The sequence below is a fragment of the Petaurus breviceps genome, unplaced genomic scaffold (assembly GCF_028583685.1).
Source record: "Petaurus breviceps papuanus isolate PSGF00001 unplaced genomic scaffold, PetGlider_PUasm1.0 126, whole genome shotgun sequence".
Classification (NCBI taxonomy): domain Eukaryota; kingdom Metazoa; phylum Chordata; class Mammalia; order Diprotodontia; family Petauridae; genus Petaurus; species Petaurus breviceps.
Genome location: NW_027185655.1, coordinates 32,603,990 through 32,617,241, shown reverse-complemented (window position 1 = coordinate 32,617,241; position 13,252 = coordinate 32,603,990). Strand labels below are relative to the sequence as shown.

General features: G+C 36.8%; 1 protein-coding gene and 1 pseudogene across 1 annotated transcript in view; both read right to left on the bottom strand.

Moving 5' to 3' along the window:
* LOC138169322 (rho guanine nucleotide exchange factor 38-like) overlaps nucleotides 1-11,510 on the bottom strand; it is a 60,709-nt gene extending 49,199 nt beyond the window's left edge. The window contains exon 1 of the mRNA XM_069098688.1: nucleotides 11,499-11,510. The gene's annotated coding sequence lies outside the window, so the exon portion shown is untranslated. The remainder of the gene's footprint in view (nucleotides 1-11,498) is intronic.
* Nucleotides 8,231-10,584, bottom strand: LOC138168915 (E3 SUMO-protein ligase KIAA1586-like; annotated as a pseudogene).
* Nucleotides 11,511-13,252: the final 1,742 nt, after the last annotated feature.

Genomic DNA, 13,252 nt, shown 5'->3' with positions numbered 1-13,252 from the left:
GAAGGAAGGAAGGAAGGAAGGAAGGAAGGAAGGAAGGAAGGAAGGAAAGAAGGAAGGAAAGAAAGAAGGAAGGAAAGAAAGAAGGAAGGAAGGAAGGAAGGAAGGAATTTGCATGTTGCTTTTCTTTTTATAGTATATAACTCCAGGAGAAAAAGACACAAGCAAGTCTGGATTATGTTGACTGATTTGCCTAGACTTTATTCCCACATGTATCATAATTTTAAGTTACTGAAATCTTTTTTTATATGAGACATTTTTTCCTGAAAGATATTTGAAATGAATGTCAAGGAATGAGCACTTGGACTTGGTGTCAGATCTGGGTTCAAGCCTTGCCTCTGGTATTTTATTAGCTATGTAATTTTGACAAGTCAATTTATCTCTCTGAGCCTCAGTCTCTTCATCTACAAAATGGGGTAATTTAAGTCAATAATCATTAATTAAGTGCTTATTATGTTCTAAGCACTATACTAGGCATTGTGCTAGGTAATGGAGTTGCAAAGTCAAAATTAAACAATCCCTGTCTCGGAAGAACTTACATTCTATTTGTGGGGAAACAATATGTAGCCATTATCTGTTACCACCAAGCTGTCTGTCCCATGAACTAAAGAAAGAAATGATAGCAGCTGCCACATAATAGAAAGAACACGTTTTATTGCAATTTACCAGTACTATATTATGCTTTGACTTCTTTATCCTAATGAACAATGAACAGTGTGATTATAGAACTTTAATGTGGGTTCAGAAATGGAGGTACAGCAGAGGCACTGGATATAGGATTTTAAAGTCCTCTCTGAAAACAATTATTCTGTTTGGAAGCAACTCTGAGTCATGGGCTGTTCCCCATGCTTGGAATGGACTCTTTTCTCACCTGCACCTCCTAGAATCCTTCAAGTTTTGATCAAGTTTCATCTTCTACATGAAACTTTTCCTTATCCCACCAGTTCCTAGTACCTACTTTCCCTTAAACATCTTGCATTCATTTTGCAAGTATTGTAGATAAACACATCAAAGTACAAGTCATCTGTTTGGATAGGATGCAAATTCCTTAAGGACAGGAGCCAATTCATTTTCCTTTGGGTGTCCCCAGTGTCCAGCACAGGACCTGGCACATAGGGGAGGTTTGTTGATTGAAAGGCATGAGTACAACACACATTTAAACAAACCCCCTCTCCTTTATAGAAGTCCCTTCCCTGACAAATGCCTGCCCAGAGACTGGAGTTTTGGTGATATCAGAACTGAATCCTATGAACTTAAAAAAAAAAAAAGAATTCCTCTTCTCCTCTTTCTCCTGTTCTTCCCGCCCAGTGTCCCTTTTCTTGTCCCTAACATTGCTGTGGCCAGAGCTGCCTCACTGAGGTTTTGGAAGGTTGAATGAGGGAATAATCTATATGATATAAGCTGTATCATGATATATTATATATGTAATATATCAATCTTCCACAGTGAATAATTTAAATGTTCTACTGCTCTAGGTTATAGTTTGGGTTGGAAAACACTGTTTCAGAGGGCTATTTTAGCCTTGGTGCTCAAATCCTTGGATGTAGGACACATTCAAATAGCTGTATGGCTTTTAGAGCTGTTCAGCATGCCTAGTAATCCTGGTGCTGTAGGGTAGAGTAATAAACAGAAATCCCACCTCAAATACATAAAGGCTGTGTGACTCTGGGGAAATCGCTTAACTTCGCAATGTCCCAAGAAATTTTCTGAGATTGTAAGGTGCAGTTAGTAGACTAGTTTTTCTTATTAGGAGATCTCCATATAACTGAAATCACTGTGAGGTTAAGAAATGTAAGAGTAATAATTCACAGTTAGGGGCAGCTTGATGGAGCAGTGGATGGAGTGCTGGGTCTAGAGTCTGGAAGACTCATCTTTCTGAGTACAAATCTGTCCTCAGACACTTACCAGTTGTGTGACTCTGGGCAAGTCACTTAACCCTGTTTGCCTCAGTTTTTTTCAGCTATGAAGTGAACTAGAGAAGAAAATGGCAAACCACTCCAATATCTTTGCCAAGAAAATCCCAAATGGGATCACATAGAGTTGGACATGACTAAAACAACTGAACAACAACAAAAAATAGGTAACATTTAGATAATACTTTAAAGTTTAGAAAATACTTTCTTCTCAACAGCCTTGTGAAGTAGCACAGGTGTTAAATTATCACTATCCCACCCTTCTTCCCCCTTTCACTGTGGGGAAAGTTTATTATTATTATTTCTTGTCCCTAATGTTGATGTGGCCAGAGCTTCCTCACTGAGGTTTTGGAAGGTTGAATGAGGGAATAATCTATATAATATAAGCTGTATCATGATATATTATATATGTAATATATTAATCTTCCACAGTGAATAATTTAAATGTTCTACTGTTCTAGGTTATAGTTTGGGTTGGAAAACACTGTTTCAGAGGGCTATTTTAGACTTGGTGCTCAAATCCTTGGATGTAGGACACATTCAAATAGCCATATGGCTTTTAGAGCTGTTCAGCATGCCTAGTAATCCTGGTGCTGTAGGATATAGTAATAAACTTTCCCCAAAACCTCCTTTTATAGAGAACTTTGAACTTTCAGAACTTCTCCATTAACTATTTTTTTTAAATTTATGGAATAAAATAAGCATTTCCATAGCATAGTGTAATTTTTTTAAAAAGAGAAATGATTGCACATGAAACTGCAAATCTATTATGTATAACTTACTATTCTTTTAAAATATATAATAAAATTATGCAAATTATTTTCCTTTTTTTCTCTCCTTTTTTTTCCCTAGAGATGGCTACCATTAGACACAAATATATACATACATACATATATGTATACACACATACATAAATATGTAAAATCATTCTATATATGCTTCTATTTATCAGTTCTTTCTCTGAATGTAGATAGCATCTTCCTTCAGATGTCCTTCGTAGTTAATTTGGGTATTTACAATAGTCAAAATGACTTATTTGCTCAAAGTTGTTCTTAAAACAATATTGGTGTCACTGTATACAATGTTCTCTTGGTTCTGCTCATTTTACTCCTCATCATTTAGTGCAAAATTATCCATGTTTTTCTAAGACCATCAAGCTCATTAGTTCTTAGAGCACAGTAGTATTCCATCACAATCATATACCACAACTTATTTAGCCATTCCCCAATTAATAGGAATACTCACAATTTCCATTTCTTTGCCACCACAAAGAGAACTGCTATAAACATTTTAGAACATATAGGTTCTAAATAAACCCTATCATCTTTGGCAATATACTTAGTAGTGGTATTGTTGGGTCAACTATCTATTTTTCATCTTCACTTCCACTTCCCTGAACATCATGCCCCCAATGCCCAACCCCTTTTCAGCTTCCTTTTATGAGTTGTCTTCCCCCATTAGATTTTAAGCACCTTGAGGACAAGGATTACCATAGTTCACTGTATAATCATTGCAGATTTTATGCCAAATATTTTTGGCAAAAAAAAAAAGTGATGTGTGACCATTATGTGAAGCTTTAAAAAAATTGTGCTGATTTTACTTAAAAATCATTTATTACTAAGCTGTCTTTGGTGCAAAATTAGGATGCAGGGATACTGGTGACTATATGTTAAAACTGAATGCTGACAATGCTGGTGCACTGAGAGTTCTAGGCTTGTGGCTCACGAGGAGTGAGAGATAAATGCCTACCCATATGCCACTGGTGAATTACTGCTGCTCTTTCCTTTTCAAGCAGCATGGTGAACAGAATTATACCATGTGACAATTACACGAGGAAAGATTATAAACCAATTTTTGGACTAAAAAAAAAACAGGGTGCAATGATTATGCGGTGAAATCTGGTGTATTTCTTTTTCTTATTTGTATCCCTAGCACTTAGCTTAGTTCCTGACACATAGTAGGTACTGAATAAATAGTTATTGAATTGAAATAAATTCAATCCAAATGGTGACAGAGGCTAGCCAGGCAAGTCTTTGTTCAATTTCTTACAGTATGGCCCATTTTGTTGGACTTTTAGATGGAACAAGTGAGCATCTTTATCACCACCACCAACTTTTATTTCCAACTAACCTTGCCTGTAAGCATGCTCAGGTGAGTCAAAGGTATAGTTAAATAGTCATGAGTGACTTGTGACTCCACTCTAATTTTTTTCAAATACCTCATCTTCTACTGGAGGTAGCTTGGATTCTTAGAGGCTACATCAAACAAGTGTGGAATCTGGCAAGTCCTCCTGATGTGGAGAGCCTTTGAATAAAGAGCTGGTGGTGGGCTCTATGGCTATTGTTTGAGGATGTGTTGGTCAAGAACCAACTTGAAACCTGAAAAGACTTTAGGAAGAATTTTAAGTCATCTGGAAAAGGAGAGAGAACCAGAAAGAAGCAGAACTCCCCTCTCAAACCTCTGTTATGTCTCACATTATATTGTTGTGTTATTGTGTTTGTCCTTCATGACCATGACATCAGGGAGATGGTGACATGACTTTCAGTTGACTTTGATTTGAGTGAGGCAGGGCTATGCTCCTGCAGAGCCCTCTGGGTCCAGTAACCAGGGATTCATCAGGATGACTGGAGGTGGCTCAGGGTGCAATGGGAGACCCTGGCCCTTTTAGGCTAAGGTCTTTTCAGGTTCTCACTTTGAGTGAAGTAACACCCATTCAGTGATCAGGCCTCTTTAAGAAGTGAGTCAAGGAATTTCCCCTTTAATTAAAAAAATCATGTAGAATTCAAAGAAAGGTATAAGGACAAGCAGCTAGGTGGCCAAATATTTGGGAGTTTCCACAAAAAGATAATTTCCATTGAAGGTTTCTCTAGATGTATAGCAGGTAAGTACAAACATTTAATAAAATTTGGACAAAGTCAAAACACAACCATTTTGGGTGGTCCTAGGGCAAGACCTGAGTGGGATCTAAGTATACCTTACATAGATAGGTCTCCAGCTTACTCGGAAGATTTCTGAAGTCAACATGACCTACGGCTTCAAGTTAGATAATTTTCTAGCCACATAAAGCTAGGTTCAAACAATGATAACAAATAACAAACAAATATTTCCCTCACAGATGATGCTGATTAGGTTGGAGAGGCTCAAACAATACTTAGCAACAGAGCAATGCACTTCTTTTAAAGCCACAGCAACTCTTAAAGCTCATCTGTTAGGTTGTAGATGTGTGGTGGGAACACCACAGAGACAAGACTGCTGATCCTAGTAGTATTGAAGAGTGGACTAGTGAAGTTTTACCTCCTTATTTCAATTGTTTAAAATATGTAATGAGTTCATCCATGTTTATAATTATGGAATCATAGGAAGAAGGCATTAGAAAAGTTCTCGAGGACCATTTAGTTTACTGCCTCACCTAGGTTCGTTTCATGAATTTCTAATATACCTGTCAAATAATAATGTGCATTAGAAAACAGAGCCTTGACTAGGAATGTTTGTGTCTAGGACAAAGGGAAGATGAGGCTGGAAGGAATTCAGCTAAGGCTGTAACTGTGGTAGAAGAGGAAAGAGGAAGTGTGCCCCAGTACCTTGCTATTAGGACTCTCAAATTTCAGCAAAGTTCTGGTCACCCTGCCTTATTTGAAGTTCTAATTATAACCGATTACCTATAAATTCCATGATTACATATTTTATCTAAATTTTACCTTGCTCCTAGCACCTAACCCAATCCTCTGCACATGGTAAATGTTTGTTGAATCACTGTGGAATAAGTTAATAAACCATCATTATGAGAATGCTGTCTTTTTTTCTCAAAGCCAGCTATTTTCCTCTAAGTAGGAGGTAATTGGCTAAAATTGCAGGGAACTAGAGTTAGACAGCGATTTCTTTCTGTCTCTCCTTTTAGGATGACTAAACATTGGAATATGTGACCCCCAAAAGTTGAGAATCTACATTGTTAGAGCTTTTTAGCAATAGAGTAGACAGTTTGAGTGACTTAACATGACTTAAAGAAAGGTACTGGGGTGGCTAGGTGGTGCAGTGAATAGAGCACTGGCCCTGGAGTCAGGAGGACCTGAGTTCAAATCCAACCTCAGACACAACACAAAAACTAGCTGTGTGACCCTGGGCAAGTCACTTAACCCCAATTCCCCTCCAAAAAGCAAAAAAAAAAAAGGTACCAGATGCCCTCTCCAGGTGAACCAACCAATCAAGAGACAATTATTAAGCACCTACTATTCTCCAGGCACTGTATTAGGTACTGGGGATACAAAGACAAAAATGTAAGTGTATGGGACCACAAGGAACTTCAATTCTTTTAGGCAAAGTTGTATATATACATATATATGTACATATAGCTAGATATACATTATGTATATGTGCACACATACATATAATGCATATGTGTACATATATACATACATGTATATATACCTACCTATATATACAGACACACCAAAAAGATACAAGATAATTGGTGGAGGGAGGTATTAGCAAGAAGGGAGATTGGGATAAGCTAGATGTAGGAAGGGAAGCTTCAGCTGAGTTTTGAAGAATACAAGGACTTCTAAGAGAAGGAAGGAAGAAAGGAAGGAAGGAAGGAAGGAAGGAAGGAAGGAAGGAAGGAAGGAAGGAAGGAAGGAAGGAAGGGAAGGAAGGATTTTATTAAGCACTTATACAATACACAAAGTGCTAAGCACTAAGAATACAAGTAGAAAAGTAAGACAGTTCCTACTCTTAAGGAGTTCACATTCTAATGGGAGAGCCTATAGATGTGGTCAACTATAAGTCATATGAAGAAGGTCCATGGTCCTTAGGGAGAATCAGCAAAGGAGACAGTCATGCATCTTCTTTATTATCATTGCTAGTGAAAAAAATAGCATTTGTTTCTGATGTTGGACCACTTGACAGTGCCAAGGACTTTGGCAACAGGAACTTTCTTTTCTGGATCTTTGGCAGATGTGATTGTAACAGCTGTAGTTCTAGTTGCCAGACTACTTCCTAGGAGTAAGACTGTAACCACTGGGCTGGAAGCTTTGCTATTCCCAAGGCTCTTAGGTTCAGAGTCTAAGGGAATATGGTGGTCAAAGTGGTTGAGGTGGTTTCTTTTGCCTGTACATGCTACCTCCCATCTCTCCCTTGGACCACACTGAGTGTTGCAGTTTGGTGGTTGTGGGGATGCCTGATCTCTTCTCCACAGAAGCTACCTCACTCGCTGGATAAAGGTGGTGAGGGCAAGGCTTCTGGTCTTTGAAATGATGCTACTGCCAAGGCTCCTATGCCAATTTTCTTGTGGAGGCAACTGGTCAGCATTTGATGATGGCTGTGATGGGGCCCCTTCTTCACAAAATGTATCCTCTCAGTGTTAGCTGGGAGGGCCAGTGCTGGATGCAGGTCTCATGGTTTGAGGGACACTGCTATATTCCCATGACTTTTGAATTCAGGGTCCTGGATTGTCTCCAGAAGTCAAGATGCTGGTGGTGGTAGTTAGGCCTGTCTGGAACTTGCTCCCTCCCCTCTCTGTCTCAAGGATTCCCATCACTTCAGCTAATCTAGCTTGTCTACTCTGTAACATCCTGAGATAAAGGTTACTGCATTCCTTGTCATGCAAGAACTAGCCTGGCATATTTGTACAGCATTAAAATACTTAATAGGCATTTTTGGAGTGGGGAAAATTCAAGAACTCTTTCCTCATTTATTTTAAAAACCAATCTGAAAAAAGTCACTGAGAAAAATTTCCATCACCATGAGTAAGAGGCTTTAGGAAAGCCTTTTTTTGCTTCTAGGTTAGTCAAATGTACTACTGGCAGCTGCATGGATGAGCTTCAGCTGCTAAAGAGCCTGCCCATTACACACAGTGCCTGGCATTTTTCATTCATCCTTTTCATAGCCGGGCAAGAAGCAATATAGAAGCATGTGTGCCTCCTGACAAAGAAGTGGAGTGAAGGAGAAAAATAATGCCTAGGAAATGAAGCCAGGATTTCTCAGCGAGCTACATTCTGAAAGCTCTTTAATCCTCTTTCAATTCTCAGAGTATAGAGGAGGTGCACACAATCTTGTTGCTTCCCACACCGTCTTACCTCCCCCCCGCCCACTCCCAACCTGTATAAGCTTTACCAGATTCCCAGAAAGATGCATGACACAAATAATGTAAGAATCCCTGGGAATAGAGCATTGGACCCAATGATGGTGTTTAACAACCAGCTTTCTGGACCCTCCAAAAGGTGTGCATATATAAAGATGCATGAATGTACATAAGTTTATTTAAATTACTGACATAAAGGATGTGTAACACAACTTACAAATAATAATAAAATACACAGTATTCTTTATTGTAAATTCCACATGGTCAATGTTTCTGTTGATTTTTGCTGCACTCTTGTATCCTAAAACTAACCTATGCTTGCAATTCAACCGAGTTGACAAATGGAGCTGCAGCCCAATCCATCAACTCTTTTCCCAATAAATCTATAATCATTAAATCTGATATGTGATCTAGTGTTAAATTATTTCTTAGCCTCCTGACAATTATATTCATCAAATGGAAAACTTTCAGCAATAGTGCTATCTTTTTAAAATCACTTCAGGGGATTAGACCATTGTTAACTCTATTATCTACAAAATCCTGGAAATTGCTCAAATCAATTTTTTGTTTTAAAATTTCACTTAAATAATACATTTTTTTCACCAGCTACCCATGGTGAAGTCAGTTCTTTATAAGGCCCAGTAGATGGTTCTAATAACTCACGATTATTAAAAAATGCTCTCATCCTTGTTTCCATACAATAAAAGATATAAGTTCATGTGTTGAATTAAATTTTCTAGCAACATATTCCTAAGGAGAACATTTTATTTATTATTTTCAATAAATGCAATATGTTTAAACTTATCTGACTTAATCAAATCTTCAACTTGAGATTCATGCTTTCCAGTACTAATCTTTAAATTTTCCAAAGCTCTTATGGTGACTTTGATTAATTTTTGCTCCTTCTGAATGTTAGTTGATCTTGACTGCAATGCTGTTGAAAGTAATGAAAATTCTTCAAGAATGTCAATCCTTAAAGCAAGGTCTCGCAAGAAATTAATGTTAGCTTATCTCTTTGCAAGACTAGAATAGGAAGAATGAGAAAAATGTATATATAATACAGGATATATGTGTAGCACAGCAGTAGTAGTTCATAAGCTATATTCTACCCATCTCAGTTCCAGTACTCGACCAATTTTAGTCATTTCATCTCCAAGTTCTTTAGCTATAATCTCTTGGTTTGATTTTATTAGATTCATGTTAAAGAGAATAAATTTTAGCTAGAAATACTTTGAAATAATTAATTTGGTTTTTTGGTATATTGAATCATCAAGTAATAATCACAATCAATGATTTAAATGGAGCCAACTGTGATTTTGGGAGGTTTTTCTGGCAAAATCTTTTGACAACTTCATCACTACTCCAGACTTTCTTCCCAACATTGCATTAGCATCATCAGAACAAAATGCAACTGTTTGCTTTTAATGTTCTTTATTAAAGCCATGAAGCTTAAAGTAGATGATATATTAAAAGTGCATTGCTGTGGTTGAAAAAAATTCATTTAAAGCAACAAGTAATATTACCAGCAAAGTAAATGATTGAACTGTGTCCTGCCCATGTTTAATAATTGGCTTGCAAAATTCCTGAAAATTTAACAATTAACTCTTGAAAGCCAGTATGAGCTGACTCTAGGGCACCACTGATTGGGGGTGAATCTAATAAGATTAAATGTAAAAAGAGTCTTATACTTTAGTTCCAAAAATTAGCTTTATAAGTTCAAAATGGAAGAGATATGGTTAAAAATAATTTTTCTTCAAAAGATCTGGGATTCTAGTTATTCTCTAAGCATGAAATTAATCTGTATTGGGGGAATAATAGCCATTCAGTTTTCATTGAAAGGATGATTCCCAGTAGCAAAGAGTTGATAGTCCCAATGTACTCTGCCCTGGTCAAAGCATATCAGGACTATTATGTTCCATTTAGGAATGGTGTTGTTAAGTTGGAAGGTGTCCAGGGAAATGGACTTGAATCAGGATAGTGCAGGATTTTGAATCTATAACATACGAAGATCTATCGAAGGAAGTAGGAATGTTTAGCTGAGAAGGAGAAAGTTAGGGGGCAGAGAAAAGTATTTGAAAAGTTATCTCATAGAAGAAGAACTGATCCCAATCATGTACCTGCCAATTTTAAAATATCATGCCTCTAGAAGGAAATGAAGAAAACCTCAAGTATTAAAAAATAGTACTAAGAGAAGCTAGGTGGCACACTGAATAGATCACTGGCCCTGGGGTCGGGACAACCTGAGTTCAAATCCAGCCTCAGACACTTAACACAAAAATTAGCCATGTGACCTTGGGCAAGTCACTTAACCTCAATTGCCCTCCAAAAAGCAAAAAAAAAAAATAGTACTAACAACAAAAACTTGACCCAGGGCTTAGAATGTCCACTTTTCATGTCAATGACTGTTAACCCAACTCATTAAAGGCCTGAAAATGATCAGTCAAACAGTGTTTAAGACAAATTCTATTATATTCATCCTTTCAGTGTCTTTTTCTATAAAGAGAAAGATAAATGTGTGTCTCTTTGTAAGGTACTAGGGCTGCCTTTTTCACACTGACACCCTGTTCCAATGTTAGTCTTAATTTTTGTCATTGCCATGACCCATATCCAACTATGTTTAAGGTGGCCCCTAGGGAATTGTTTCTCCCATGCCTGGCACTAGAACGTCTTCTGGAATAATGCCCCACTGCCTGGAGATTTCTAAGCCCAAAGTTATTTTTTGGAAGGTATGTTTTTGTCCCTAAATCTTTATAAAGTGAGCAAAGAGTAAGCTTCTTAGGAACTACAAACTTGTGATTATGTTTGTCATAGAATAGGACAGTTTAAAACATAAAAACTCACATCTGTAAAAGCCTTTAAGGTTTACAAAAGCACTTTCCAGGTGTTACTTCATCTGATTCTCATAACAACCCTGGGACATAAGTACTATTATTATCCTCATTTTAGAAATGAAGAAACTGAAGCTAGGAGGGGTTAAGTGTCTGGGCCAGGGTCATACAGCTAGTAAGCGGCCAAAGCAGGATTTGAACCCACATTTTCCTGGCTCAGCACTCTTATCTACTATGTCACCAATTGCCTTTATTATATTTATAACATTATTATAATATATTTATAATTATAATATATCATATATTAATATAATTATAACAACATAATTATAATTGATATATTATAATACAAATATATTTATAACAAAGTGGAATAAATGTGCATTTTAAATATGACAAATATAAATTTTAATATATATTGATTATATTAATTTAGAAATAAGTAATAATTTTAAAATGATAAGGCAGATAATTTTAGGCACAATTATAAATTAAATGGCACTGGAGATGATAGACTAATAAAATCCAGGGAAATGGGAATCCGTACTTATTTAAGAAAACAATACTGTGGCTTCTAATACATGTAAATTCAGAAAATGAAAACGATAACTTGGCAATATGTATTAATATATTTTCCTGTAAGGACAGATCATTTGTATAATTAAAAAGATCAAAAGTACTTACTCTTCCAGGTATATTTTCCTATAAAATAAAGGAAAAATAAAAGAAATATTAATTCACAAAAAATTAAAGGAAAAGGAAGTCATATACATAATCCTGATAAGCATTTTGAAAAGCATATAGTATAATGGCATATAAAATGAAGTAAAATAAATAATAACCCTGATTTGCTGGGTAACATTATCTCTCTTAATATTTCAGGTTTGAAATAAATATAAAACCTCATTAATTTACACTTTAATAAATTAATTTTTAAAAAATAACTTGACGGGTGGCCAGGTAGCACAGCGAGTAAGAGCACCGGCTCCAGTGTTGGGATGACCTGAAGATCGAATCCGGGCTCAGACACTTAGCACCCACCCAGAAACACCTGGTCATGTAACCTTGAGCAAGTTATTTAACCCCAATTGCTTAGGGGCAGCCAGTTAGCACAGCAAATAAGAGCACCAGCCCCAGAGTCGGTATGACCTGGGATCAAATCTGGGCTCAGATACGCAGCACCACACCCAGAAATAACTGGCTGTGTAACCTTGAGCAAATTACTTAACCACGATTGCTTTAAGAAAAAAAATAACTTGGAGACAGGTTGAAGCTTTCATCAGTACTATGGATGTAGAGGATTTCTCCAAAAAACCAAAAATTATTCTATAAAGACTGCAAAGACAATATTTAACTTCCTACAGTGTTGAAACTTGAGGTGATTTAGCAGCTTTGTATTTAAATTCAAATAACTGATATACTTTTAAAATGAATGTTTTAAACTCATTAGAATAGTTTTCCCAAACCCTATATTTGGTAATGCTTAGCTTAATATGAATTTTTTAAGCTTAAAATGAATAAAACAGAATGATTTTTTTAGAACACACTATACCTTAAACTTTCACTGGTTAAACCAACAGGTCTAGCCTCCAATTTAGGCCTGTTGAGGAGGCAGTACTTTCCTTTATTTTATTATGCAAAGTCCTTAATAGCATCACACAGCAGTGGAGATGGGGACTAGATAGAAGGACAGAGGAGCTCATCTGGGCTATGTCCCCAGGCCCATCTAAATTTCAGGGAGCTACCCTCTTCTGACTTCATCATGATGAGACAATCTAGTTTTTAGGCACCTGTAATATCCAGTCCAACCTACACAGGTTAAAGAAAATTCTGTCATTAACAGTTGCACAATTTGGTTTCTGTTGAGCTGACTTTTTTTTTAATGGAAGGAAAGAAACAGTAACAGCAGATTTGATTTGTTTCTGTTTCATTTTGTCTTTTTGTCTGTTTTGTCTTTTTCTTTCTCCTTCCTTCCTCTTTCCTTCCTTCCTTTTTCTTCCTCCTTCCTCCCTCTTCTTTCCTCTCTTTTCATTCCCTCCTTCCTTTTCTTTCCTTTGATTTCCTTCCTCCCTTCTTCCCTCCCTCCATTCCTTTCTCCCTTCCTCCCTCTCTCCCTTCCTTCCTCCCTTTTCATTCCTTCCTTTCTTTCTTTTCCTTCCTCCCTCTTCTTTCCTCCCTTTTCATTCCTTCCTTTTTCCTTCCCCTTCTTTCCTCCCTTTTCATTCCTTCATTTTCTTTCCTTCCATTTCCTTTCTTCCTTTCTTCTCTATAGGAATAAGAACTCCCTTGTTAGTTCTGTGAGTGCTCTCTCACACCCAGTTTTTCTACTTTTCCTTTCTATTTGCTAAAGACTTCATGGATTACATATGTAACAAAGGGACGAATGGGGTATTCACTGAGAAACAAAGGACTAAACCCATTTCAGAGTGTGAATGAAA